Source organism: Rana temporaria, chromosome 10 (assembly GCF_905171775.1).
Source record: "Rana temporaria chromosome 10, aRanTem1.1, whole genome shotgun sequence".
Taxonomy (NCBI): Eukaryota; Metazoa; Chordata; class Amphibia; order Anura; family Ranidae; genus Rana; species Rana temporaria.
The window spans coordinates 120,332,897-120,343,548 of record NC_053498.1 but is presented as its reverse complement, the minus strand read 5'-3'; positions in this window follow the sequence as shown (position 1 = coordinate 120,343,548).

The window sequence follows — 10,652 nt, the reverse complement described above, 5'->3', positions numbered from 1 at the left end:
GATGTCATGATGACTAGGGATGAGCTATGAGTTCGACTCGAACATCGGCTGTTCAATCGTTCGCCAAATTTCAAACATTATGGGCCGTTCAAGCCAAATTCAAGTGTTCTCTTCCTAATAATACAGGCAGGCAGTTGATTAAGCTAAGCTCCAGTATTAGTAAGTCAGTGTACTGTATACTGGGCACAGTGTTCAGGTAAAGCTGACTGCGGGCCATTCCTGTTCTCTTCCTAATAATACAGGCAGGCAGTTGATTGAGCTAAGCTGCAGTATATTAAGTCAGTGTACTGTATACTGGGCACAGTGTGCAGGTAAAGCTGACTGCAGACCATCCCTGTTCTCTTCCTAATAATACAGGCAGGCAGCTGATTGAGCTAAGCTGCAGTATATTAAGTCAGTGTACTGTATACTGGGCACAGTGTGCAGGTAAAGCTGACTGCAGACCATCCCTGTTCTCTTCCTAATAATACAGGCAGGCAGTTGATTGAGCTAAGCTGCAGTATATTAAGTCAGTGTACTGTATACTGGGCACAGTGTGCAGGTAAAGCTGACTGCAGACCATCCCTGTTCTCTTCCTAATAATACAGGCAGGCAGTTGATTGAGCTAAGCTGCAGTATATTAAGTCAGTGTACTGTATACTGGGCACAGTGTGCAGGTAAAGCTGACTGCAGACCATCCCTGTTCTCTTCCTAATAATACTGGCAGTAGACATGTGCATAACAAAACATTTTTTTTTGTTTCGTCTCGTTCCGTAGATTCGTAAAGATTCGTAATTTCGTGAGTTTTCCTATTCGGACTCGTTCGTAATTTCGGAAGACGCAAGTTTTCCTATTCGGACCTGTTCGTATTTTCGTAACAGTTTTATTTTCGTTGATACTGAATGATTCGTAATTCTGTCTAATTTATTTTCGTTGCTTCGAAATTCGAGATTTTCCTAGTTTGTGACGGAAAATATTAATTATATGAAGACAGGAGGCGAGTATCTTATGCATTATCTTTCTTTATTAATGCCCATAGCAGAAATACAACTTTTTCAGTAATTTCAAGTAGAAAAACGTTTAACTGAAAGAAAAAGAAAAAACTACAACACCCAGCAGCCCTCAGGCTGGGTCTGCCAATCATGAGGCAGGACAGCCGGCATATAAGGGGCTGCCTCCTTAGACCCTTCCTCTTTCTTGAGGCGAATCGGCAGGAAACCTGGAATAGAAAAAACAGTTCGAAACACCGGGAGCCTGGCAAACTGGAACTTCCGGACAGGATTCAGTCGACGGCATCCATGCTCCGGATCCGGAACGCAGTAGGAACCTCCACTTCCGGTCTGTGGTGCACAAAAACCCATGGATCGAAATGGGAACCGCAATCCCGACGGTGATATAGAAAAACGAAGTCCAGGGGTGTATCAGCCTCCGACCAGTAGGATGCGTGATGCAATGACCTAGAACGAGAGAGACAACATCGTGATAGGGTTGGGTTGGGAGGGAAGATACTCGCCTCCTGTCTTCATATAATTAATATTTTCCGTCACAAACTAGGAAAATCTCGAATTATATATCAGACAGGCGGCTCATATCTTATGCAAGTTCAAAGCTACAACAATGTATATATTAAAGATAACAGTCAAAATAAACTACAAAACTGACATAGATATGTGTTCCTCCGGTCTAAAGCAGAATTGGTGGAAGGTGGTCGGGACGACCAGTCCGCCGCTAGCAGAAGGTCCTAGAGGGAGCCTACCGAGGTGACGACCTTAATAGCCACCGCCCCTCAGGAGGAGTGGGCACCAACCAGGGTTATGTCAAACCTTGTCATTCCCATGACCGACCGTACCCCTCTGGCTAGCGTAGTCGAGGAAACCAGAAAATGAGGTTTAACGTAGGAAAACGAGGAGTAGAGAGAATTGCGAAGATCGCAACGGGCCGACAAGGACTCGCAAGTCTGTAGGCAGCGGGACACCCACAGGCGTGGATGCGCGGAGAAGAGCGGGTAGAAAACCGCTTGAAGTCCCGTCTTTGTCCTAAGAACTCCGGAAAAACCTGATTCTGAGGCGAGAACTGACGCCTGGAAACGTCCAACGTCCGGACGCCTGACACACGTTAGGCGGAATCAGATATGAGAGGACAGCAAGTTGAAAGGCAGTAACCTCAAAGAGAGTGCCATTGTCCCCCCCAGTCCGAGGACATGGTCAGGGCCTTGGTCACATCCAAGAGTGTTGATACTTGGGCGAGATGGGCGTTTCAAACCTAACGCCTACCAAGTCGGCACACCGACGGATGTTTACCCACCGGGCAAGTCTACAAGGGAGCGGTAGGCTGAGATCGCAGAGCGATAGACGTTAAGGGAGCTAAAGGGCCTCCCGGAATCAAAAGTCCGCCCAACAGTTGGCCACTACAGACCCAGGCGCCTGAACGGGATCAACCTGTCGTTGATCACACCGAGAAACCCAGAGATGAGGGGAGTGAGGAAGCAACCTGGGGAGATCTACAGTCATCTCCAGAAGGAGGGGAAAAAACCATGGTTGTGTCGGCCACCGCGGAGTGAGCCGCACGACTGATGCTCTCAGGTTTGCTACGAGAAGGAGGACCCAGAGGGTCATCGGGAACGGGGAGAAACACGTAGTGTGTCCCCAGTGACCAGGTTGGCCGAGGGCGTCCACAGTGTGCGCCTTCGGATCTGGCTCCCGGTTGTAAAAGTGCGGGAGCTGATGGATGAGGCGAGAGGTGAACGGGTCCATAGAGAAGGATCCCTTAGGTGAGTGAGGGCCAGGAACACTGGTCGGTGCAGTCGGCAATCGCTGGAATCGGCCAGGTAACGAGAATTCCAATCTGCCACCATATTGGAATAGCCTGGGCTATATTCCGCAACCGGAACGATGCTGCGTTCCAGGCAGAAAGGCCCGAAGTCTTTTGCCAGAACCGCTAGGACTGGATCTGGGGTCCCCAAAGCGATCAACGTACTGGACTGTGGTTACGTTGTCTATCTGCAAGAACACACAGCAGGTTGATGTGTGTGGCAGTAGACTCCTGGTGGCAAGAAAGCCGCCGGGATTCTAGTGATGATGTGCAGCAGAGATTCCTCTGCGGACCGCGTCCCTCTTGTGGACGAGGGGCTGCACCTAGTACCCCAGCCGAGGCGGCTGGCATCCGACCCTATGACGAAATCCGGTGTAGAATTGACGACGGACTCGCCGTTCCGTTCGACGGCATGACGTAAACACCACCGTAGTTCCACTATGGCTTCTGCGTCCAAAGCGACTTTGTCTGCATACCGAAAACCCCTAGCGAAGGTGTAGAGCCTCGAGTCTCTGGGGGGCTCGATAGAGAAGAGGGTTGGAAAATGGCCTGGATTGACGCCGATAACAGGCCGACTAAGCGAGCCAGTCCGCGTAAAGACACCCGTTGCTTGCCCAGCACGATACTGACACGATCTAACAGTGGAGATGCGGCCACGCTAAGCCCTGGTCCGTGACATTGCAGACTATCCTGGGCTTGAACCCAGAATCAATGCATGCAGGGCAGGCACCCTAGCCCTGAGCTAAACCTGCTCCTTTGCAGATGGCGCCTAATTGGTCATGGGCAGCCGAAGGATCGCTCGGTTGGTGTGATTTATGAGGAGTCCCAGATCCTGAAGCGATCCGCCCGTCCAGGAGGCGTGTTTGTTCGTCAGGCGAGGATAACGAGCCATTAAGAGTAGGTTGTACAAGTAGAAGATCCACCTCGCCCCTGTTCCGCAGGGTGCCGTAATTTGGTGAGATTTCACAAGTTAACACTGGACGATAACCGTCCCACTTTCCCTGACCAGGAGAATGAACGCTTGTTTGGTCCAAGGTCTTGCAACTCGTTGTCTATTAGGACGGTGTACAGGTTAGAAAAACCCGAATGGGATGGGGGACCAGGTCCATGTCTGGTGATCCCGACTAACATGTCTACGGCGGCCGATCCGTGTTCTGATTCGGCTAGGTGGGACTGTTGGGGTCAAGTTTCCTTAGGATTGAGTGGCGGCGTTCTGTCGAACACGAAGTGTACGCGCATTCCAGGAGGAAAAACTGCCCGTTGGGCCCAGACCCTAAGTTGGGCTAGGTCAACCGGCTGTACAGAGGCGGTAGCCTGCTCACTAAGGCGTAGGGTTTGGTGCTAGGTCCAAAGATCTAGGACCCTGTCCTGTGTGGTCTTAAAAGGTCCTCTCTATTCCCCTAGGAATACTTCCCGTGCTTGGTGAGATACCTCAAGAGTATGGGTCCACCTCGGGAGTGTGCACAACCTTATTTGGTAATGGAAAGGTGGGCATTCCGCCCACAACATGTTTCGGTTAGCTCTACCGACCGATCTCCGGATCCAGTATTCGATATATTGGGGTGCCCAGTCACCGGAGTGTGGATGGGTAATCGCCCCCTGATCGAAAAATGGCTCTCCACGAGAGTCCAATAATGTTTCACCCTGGGACACAGGGTTGGCGTCGTCATGAAGCGCCATGTGCCCACTGCTCTCATAATCATCGTCATCATCCTCAGACTCAAGGTGCTAGCCGCCTCGGACTCCGTGGACTGTTCTAGAAGAATCCACGAATGAGTCAGGCTTAGTCCGTCTAGTGGACTGCTGCCTCTGCATGTGCATCTCCCCGAGGCTCGGGGGTCGGTTGGAGTCCGGGAGGGCAGTGGGTCGGCAGTCCTGGGAGGGTACTGCCTGGGACATGTTATTTACTTCCCCTGCCGGGGAGTCGGAGGCGGTGTCATTGGGACACCTTGCCCTATTTAGGGGCGGTATACCATTGCTGGCTGGTCCGGACATAGGGGCGCAGGCGGGTTGGAACCGACGCCATGGTAGCCTGGATGGACCTACCGATCAGTTCTTGAACCGTGTCCACCCCGGTAGGGGCGCTAGCAGGGGTAAGGTCCAATCGTCAGCCACAGGAGAAGAATCTGCTGTCTGCGGACAGCACCGTAAAACAGCACAGTAACATATGGAAGGCATGTACAGGAACATGCTATAAATTTATTTATTTGTTTGTACATTCATATAAATATTTATTTATCTATATTTTTATTAATTATTTTCCTGATAAATGAGGTATCTATTCTAGGGAATAAATTCCCCAGAAACAAGAATTAATGAGTAAATATTTATTTATTTATTTTATTAGATTTAGATTATTTAATTAATTTATTTATTTATTAATTTTGTTAGATAATAATTTTCGTTTATTCGGTACACTATTCGTAATTTAGTAATTGTTACTTATGTGAGATTGCCTTTTCCGTTGATTCGTAACATTGTTTTGTTTTCGTTGATTCGTGTCTATTACCGTGCTTCGAATGGATTCTTTGTCTCGGTCTAACCGTTTCCTAGGAAATGTTTCAGGAAATCTGCGGTTTCCCAATCTTTCGCCGCAGCCGCAAGAGGTCCGCAGCCGGCACTCGTGAATTGCCTCCGTTGGCCGCTATTTTACAGAAGACCAGCAGAAGGGGCTCTGCTGGGGACAACTGATGTAAGGAGGGACTCCAGGGGGGACACCTGATGTAAGGAGGGACTCTACTGGGGACAACTGATGTAAGGAGGGACTCCAGGGGGGACACCTGATGTAAGGAGGGACTCTACTGGGGACAACTGATGTAAGGAGGGACTCCAGTGGGGGACACCTGATGTAAGGAGGGACTCTACTGGGGACAACTGATGTAAGGAGGGACTCCAGTGGGGACATCTGATGTAAGGAGGGACTCTACTGGGGACAACTGATGTAAGGAGGGACTCTACTGGGGACACTTGATGTAAGGAGGGACTCCAGTGGGGACATCTGATGTAAGGAGGGACTCTACTGGGGACACGTGATGTAAGGAGGAACTCTGTTGGGGACACCTGATGTAAGAAGGGACTCTACTGGAGACAACTGATGTAAGGAGGCACTCCAGTGGGGACACCTGATGTAAGGAGGGACTCTACTGGGGACACCTGATGTAAGGAGGGACTCTACTGGGGATCTGGTGGCAGGCGATGAGGAAAGTGACATGCTCAGGGCTCCCACTGATTCTGCATTATGGTGAGTTGAACTATTTCAGTTTATATTACAAGGTAATAATAGAAATAATGCGATTCACAGCTTTGCTCACCACATTTTTTTTCTCCCCACTATGGCACATCTAGAAATGAATTCTTTGCCTCTAATTATAATAAGACTCTGCCTACAGACAAAAAAAGTGCCCCTATACATTTTTTGACAATGTTGCCAACTATGGCGCTGTACCCAAATTCATTTTATATTATTTTTTTGAGACAGAGCTTTCTTTTGGTCATATTTATTATATAAACTGGGTTGTTAATTTGTTAATATATTAAGGTAAAACTGTAAAGAATGTTGGGAAAAAAAATGTTTCTTTTTCATTTCCTTTTACATGCCAAAAAATATCTAATAAAAATGCCAGAGCAGTATGAACACCCCACATGAACACCCTATAATAACAACATTTTTCGCCACTTTTTTGGAGGGGGAATAAAGAAACATGCCGGTAATGAGGGTGTTAAAACACGGAACTTAATAAGGGTGCACTAGATACAGTGTATGATTAATATACAAGAGGGTGGAGGTGAGGGGGTTAATGCATAGGATAAAGGAGGGGAAGGGGTTAATTTACAGGTCATTATAAACATAGGACAGGAAAAAAGAAAAGTGTCCCATATGGCAACCAATTGATATTAGGTAATTACTATCCTGAGGAGACGCTCCCCCAAATAAGGGGGTATTTGCCGTAACCAAAACTACTAACCAAATACAAAATGAACCTGGGTGAGAGCCTGAAAGAAAAAGGCTAACCCCAGGAAAGAGGTTACTGTTGGCAAATGATGGGCTATACTCAGTTGGTGCAAAAATACAAATGATTTATTAAATTACTACAAAACATCAGTAAAAATTAGTCTGCTATATTTCATAGGCAACGTGGCAGGGCAAATATAGGGAATGGTATGCTTCCGCCTTAGCGGTGTAGCTAAAATAGGACTCACGAACATAAAGACAACTGACAAACATGTAACATAAACCCAGACAATCCGGATACTGTAGTGTTACATCTGTGGTGGTTCACCTGGGGTGGAGACCCCGATCAATGAGATCAAATTGGACCAATGAAAAGTGAAAATTTATACTCATCCCTAATATCAAGGAGCGAGGGAGATATATCCAAATTACCCACTGAGAAGAAGAGTGGGCAGAGCATAAGAGACGGTGGTAAAATCCCAAAGACATATAGACGAGGAGATGTACAAGCCATGTGTGGATATTTCTTCTTAAGAATCATTGTTTGATCAGCAAAAGATATAGGAATGGGGGAGACAGACTAATTACCTCCCAAGAGGAAAGGGGAAAGGGGCAGGGGGGGGGGGGGGAAAGGGGAAAGGAATTTGGGTCAGAGGGAGTATCCCTTAACTATATAGGCATTAAATTACATATGCCATGGGGATGGATTTATATTCAAAGAAATAAGTTAAGAAGACTACTACAAAGGACATAGGTGAAGCAGGATTAAAGGAAAGACTGACTGGCTCACTAAGAAATTAACACACAAGCTTTGGTGTACTCTGTTAGGAATTGCCGTGATTGCCGTGATCTCTCTTTAATAATAATTTATAAAGAGCAAGATCCTTAACTGTCATTTTCAGTCTGATTTGAATACTCTCCAACAATAGCAGAGTTGCTGCTCCTCAGTCCATTGATACTCTGAACTTTCTTAATTGGTGGATTTTGACACTTCCCCACATGGGATATTACCCACCAAGTTGATGGACTTCACTCATGTCGATCACATAAGAGAGGAATTTATTCACATATGTGTAACGAATCCCATGTTCAGGGTAATTTCAACATAGCCTGCTCCCCCCCTCCCGCAGTGTCACCTCTGTGGTTTGCTCACCGCAACTAGTTTCACTTTTCATTGGTCCAATTTGATCTCATTGATCGGGGTCTCCACCCCAGGTGAACCACCACAGATGTAACACTACAGTATCCGGATTGTCTGGGTTTATGTTACATGTTTGTCAGTTGTCTTTATGTTCGTGAGTCCTATTTTAGCTACACCGCTAAGGCGGAAGCATACCATTCCCTATATTTGCCCTGCCACGTTGCCTATGAAATATAGCAGACTAATTTTTACTGATGTTTTGTAGTAATTTAATAAATCATTTGTATTTTTGCACCAACTGAGTATAGCCCATCATTTGCCAACAGTAACCTCTTTCCTGGGGTTAGCCTTTTTCTTTCAGGCTCTCACCCAGGTTCATTTTGTATTTGGTCATTATAAACATAGGGCCAGATTCACAGAAAAAATACGCCGGAGTATCTGCTGATACTCCGGCGTACTTTCAAATTTGCCGCGTCGTATCTTTATTTGTAATTCACAAACAAAGATACAACGGCATTTGTCTAAGATCCGACAGGCGTACGACTTCGTACGCCTTCGGATGTTAGGATGCAATACTTGGGCGACTGCTGGGTGGAGTTCGCGTCATTTTCCGCGTCGGGTATGCAAATTAGCTGTTTACGGCGATCCACGAAGGTACGCGCGTTCGTTGCATTCTCTTACGTCGTCGCTAGTCGGTTTTTCCCGTCGTAAAGTTGCACTTGCTATTTAGGTGGTGTAATATTAGACAGCCCATGTTAAAGTATGGCCGTCGTTCCCGCGTCGAATTTGAAATTTTTATTTTTTTTGCGTAAGACGTCTGGGAATACGAAAGGACGTAACGCACGTCGCCGTTCAAAAAACACGTCAGGGCGCCGTAATTTTGCGCAAAGCACGGCGGGAAATTTCAAAACGGAGCATGCGCAATACGTTCGGCGCGGGACTGTGCCTAATTTAAATGGTACACGCCCCATTTGAATTAGGCGGGCTTGCGCCGGACGGCTTTACGCTATGCCGCCGCAAGTTTACACGCAAGTGCTTTGTGAATCAAGCACTTACGCTGAAAACTTGCGGCGGAGTAACGTAAACGGGATACGTTACGCCGCCGCAAAGGTATGTAAATCTGGCCCATAGCTCCCAACTGTCCCTGATTTGGAGCAATTTTCTTCTGTCCCTTTTTGCCCCTCATTTTGCTCTGATCTATATAGTTGTATATAAAATACACTTTTTATCTTTCAAAAAGTGTTTCCCAGTGCTAAACCTTTCATCCAATTTCTAAATTGCTGCATTTGCACATTTTAAAAGCCAATATAAAGGAATAGTAGTGATTAAAAAAAGTCCTTGTGGTTTTGATTAATTTTGGTTAATTCTCCTTTAAGGGGGTGTGTCAGGGGGCGTGTCCTATGCTACATACAATTGCAAGTAGGTGTCCCTCATTCCCATCTCAAAATGTTGGAAGGTATGTTATAAAGACAAGTTTAATGGCCATGCTGAGGCTTGTAGTTCCACAGCAGGGAGCTGTATATCTGGCCCATCCTTAATATATACACATTTACCCAACATTAACTTATTTCTAAACTGGAATAATTGCTCATTATTCAGAGATATAATCTCACTGTTCACTTTTTTTTATTGACTGTGGGGCTCTACAAGGAGCTGGCTCTTGGTCCCGCCCACTGGGGAGGTCCTCCACCACCTTCAACTTTGCAAGCCCTGCCTACTCCTCTTGTTTTATTCATTATGTATATACAGGCCCCTCCCCTTCACTAGAGATAAACAGAGAGCACATGGCTGGAGGGCGGATCTCAGCTGCATTGACGTTAACCCTGTAAAGCCTGGAATAGAAGGCTGGGTAGTGATTTATAGAGGAGTAGATTTAGATGGACTAACAAATTAAAGCGGAGTTCCAGATAACACTTTTTAAGCAGTTACAGTAAGAGTTGTTTTATTTATTTTTTTGGAGGTTTGGCATAAAGGTTTTATAAAAATGAATAAAGCTGATCATTGACAGACAGACTGCTATTGACAGTCCACACATCATACAGTATTTGCCATTCTGTTCCCCTTTCACCGTATATAATGTATGTTATCAAGGGCTTTTATTCTCAGACAATAGGTGCAGGAACTCCCCCTTTCCAAGTCACCCCTTTTCTCCGCCCCTTACCCACCTCCCAGTACCGCCCCTTTTAGACAATATAGAACCAAGTATCATTTTGTGGTGCTAAGTAATTTTGTATGGAATTTGGTAATGATATCAAGAAAAACAGTAAAATAGATCCCCTGCATCCAGCAACAATAGATCCCCCTAACAACAATGGAACACCCTCAACAAAATGTTCCCCCAGTAACAATAGACTCCCGGCAGCATCAACAGATCTCCGAACAGCCAGCATTAATAGACTCTCTGGCTGCCATCAACAATAGACCCCTCTCCCAACAGTAGATCTCTTTCAGCAACAACTGACCCCCCCCAGCAACAATAGGTCCCCCACCAGCAACAATAGACCCCCCTGCAAAAATAGATCCCCAGCAGTGAGCATCAATACCCTGCAGCACAACCCAGCAACCCTTGCCAGGGCCGCCATCAGGAATTATGGGGCCCCTTACACAGCTTCAGGCATGGGCCCCCTGGAGCAGAAAACCGGGGGGGAATAAAATAATATAAAAAAATAAAAATTATAAAAAAAGGGGGGTTGCCATATATATATATATATATATATATATATATATATATATATATATACACATACATATAAAATAAATGAAAAAATA